This window comes from Plecotus auritus (assembly GCF_963455305.1).
Source record: "Plecotus auritus genome assembly, chromosome: 8".
Classification (NCBI taxonomy): Eukaryota; Metazoa; Chordata; class Mammalia; order Chiroptera; family Vespertilionidae; genus Plecotus; species Plecotus auritus.
Window position 1 is genome coordinate 68,064,306 of NC_137782.1, and position 3,163 is coordinate 68,067,468.

A 3,163-nucleotide genomic window follows, 5' to 3' on the forward strand; every position below is an offset into this window, starting at 1 on the left:
ATCATAGATGTTTCTCTCTCTCTCCCTCTCCCTTCCTCTCTGAAATCAATTAAAAAAAAAGTTGCCAAAATTTATTGATTTACTAAGTGCCTACTGCACACCAAGCTTCATCCTGCCCACTTCACATGCTGCCTCACTTGGGAGGAGACAGGCTGCATGTAACAGAAGCCCCACACAGCAGTTGAACAAAACTGAAGTATGTGTTCCTCACTTAGCAAGAAAGCTGTGTGTCTCAGCAACCCAGGCTCTTTCCTGCCTCACTGTCCTCAGCACATGGCTCTTTTTGTTTTGTGTTTTTTTAATGTGTCCCAGGCATGAAACAGCTCTGGCCACCAACATAGGCATCAAGCTAGGATGAACTAAGGATTGTACATCTGCTCTGCCCCTGGCTGATATAAGAGCCACACCAGCAATTAGGTGTCTCCTTGCCCATTGCCAGGGGGTGCACATGGCTTTTTTTTTTTTTTTAAGCTAGAGGCCCGGTGCACGGATTCATGCGTGGGAAGGGGAGTGGTCCCTCAGCCTGGCCTGCACCCTATCGCAATCCAGGACCCCTTGGGGGATGTAACAGTGCACCAAGCAGCAGGCGGCCAGGGAGGAGCCTGAGCTGGCGCTGTGCCACTCGTGTTCATCCCGGCCCGCTGCACCTGCCACCACTGCTCAGTAGCACTGCCATGGAGTAGGGAGAGGCTCCCACTGTCGTAGCTGCACTAGCCAGCTGTGAGCCTGGCTTTTGGCTGAGCAGTGCTCCCCCTGTGGGAGCGCACTGACCACCAGAGGGCAGCTCCTGCATTGAGCGTCTGCCCCTGGTGGTCAGTGCACATCATAGCGACTGGTCGACCGGAGGTTCTGGTTGTTCAGTGGTAATGGTCACTTAGGCTTTTATATATATAGATATGTTTTTATTGATTTTTTTAAAGAGAGGAAGGGGGAGGGATAGAGAGACAGAAAGATTGATGAGAGAGAAATATCATCAATCAGCTGCCTCCTAAACGCCCCCTACTAGAGATGGAGCCTGCAACCCAGGCATGTGCCCTGTTCAGGAATGGAACCAGTCACCTCTTGGTTCATGGGTAGATGCTCAATCACTGAGCCACACCAGCTGGGCGGCTTTTTTTTTTTTTAAGGAGTCATGCCCCTGTGGCTATTTTTTGTTTGTTTGTTTTTAATTGATTTTAGAGAAAGGAAGGGAGGAGGGAGGGATACAAGGAGGAGGGAAGGAAAGAAAGAGAAACATTGCCACATCCATTGGTTGCCTCCCGCACTTGCCCTGACCAGGGATCAAACTCTCAACCTGGGTATGTGCCCTGACCATGAATCAAACATGCCACCTTTTGGTATATGGGATGACACTCCAACCAGCTGAGCCACACTGGCCAGGGAGCACATGGCTTTTGATCTCAGGGGCATAAGCTGGCTGAGGGGTAAAAAGTCAGGAATGCACCTGAGATTGCCCCACTTATCTGGACACCACCTCATCTGGGTCCCCCACTGACTTCAGCATAGTGGTTCAGACCAGCTTCTCCCTGTGGTTTCCTCCATGCACCTCACACAGGCCGGCCCCCCAGTGGCCTGGGACTTGGACTGTGAGGAGTAGACAGAGGCCCATATACTGTATTCCAGATGTCTGGTGGCCCCCAGTGACCAGAGCCCTTTGCCAGCTCTCTGCTGTAATCAGCTGGCAGACATGAGTCCTGGCTGAGAGTGATAGGGACTTGGGATCAGGAACTGAGCCAACATCACCCCAGCCTTATGGCTGAGGCCCCACACCCACTGGGCCTGCCCCTTCATCCACAAATAAGTTTGTGTGTTGTACTTGTGGTCAAAATGCCCACATGCCCTGCTCACCCCTCTAGACTCCCTTCAGCGGCCCCTGCCCAGGCCTATGGCCAGAAGGGCCCAGAGTGCATGCCCTTGGAGGGCCCTGGCGCCCTGTCCTTCGTTTTTTCAGTTGTCAAGGACTGTGTTTGGGTTGGCTCCAGGCCTTCCTTGTGCATGGCCCTAGCTGAGTGCCATAGTCAGGCTGGATCCCCATCAGAGACATCACTACCATAGGCTGACCCTGGGTGCAAAAGGGACACCTGAAGGTTAATGGGTTGTTTGGACAGGAAGGCTTCCCTAAGTTTTGGTCTGAGCACATGCTGAAGGATAAAACGGAGAGGAAAGAGCCTTCCAGGCTGAGGGAACAGCCAGCGTGGGGGGTGAGGGGTGTGTGTTGGTTTTGAGAAATAGAACACTGGGACACATCTGGGGAGGCACCAGCAGTTCACATGCCAAGAGGTAAAGAAAAGGAGTGTGTATTTGTGTGGGGAAGAGTACCCCAGGCTGGCACTGAGCCTGAAGACACCTTGTGGGGCCCCAAACACCTCTCCGCCAAGCCCCCATTGGGGCTTTTACTCCATGCAGGGCTCTGGAAGCTGGCAGTGGGTTGTGTTCCTTTCAAGTTTAAGGTATAAGCCTCTTCACTATGCCTTTGATGACAAGGAGGGAGCTTGTTAGAGGTGGGAGTGTGAAAGGAAGACTGGTCAGCCTACTAAATCCTATGGACTTCACTGGGGCCCAACGAAGTGACTGACCTGCCAGGGACACACAGCTGGCGACACAGCTGGGACCAGAATTTGAATCATTCTACTCCAAACAGAGCCCTAGTTTTAACCCACTGCAGGAACCACAAGCCAAAATCACACCCTAAACCTCACAAATATGCATATTTCCCCCTAGTCATAATTTCCAGGAATCTGCATTTTTAAAAATTTGTTTTTTATTGATTTCAGAGAAGGGAGAGATAGAAACATCAATGATAAGAGAATCATTGACTGGCTGCTTCCTGCAAGCCCCACATTGGAGATCCAGCTGCATCCCACCCCAACGGGGAATCGAACCATGACCTCCTGGTTCATAGGTCCACGCTCAAACCACTGATCGGCATTTTATCTGACATCCCAGTGATTCCCACGCATATTGGTCTATTTGAGAACTCGGGCTCCACGTTCAGGTCCCGCCAGCCTCACAGGGCTGGCAGAGACCATGGGATTGTGAACCCCGCCTTCTGGCGATGACTCGGCCACCCAGCCTCTTCCTCAAGGTCCACAGCACGGGTCGCTGCGCCCCCTCGTGGCCACCGGAGCCAGTGGACGAACCCTGCATAGCTCGTCCAGGAGTG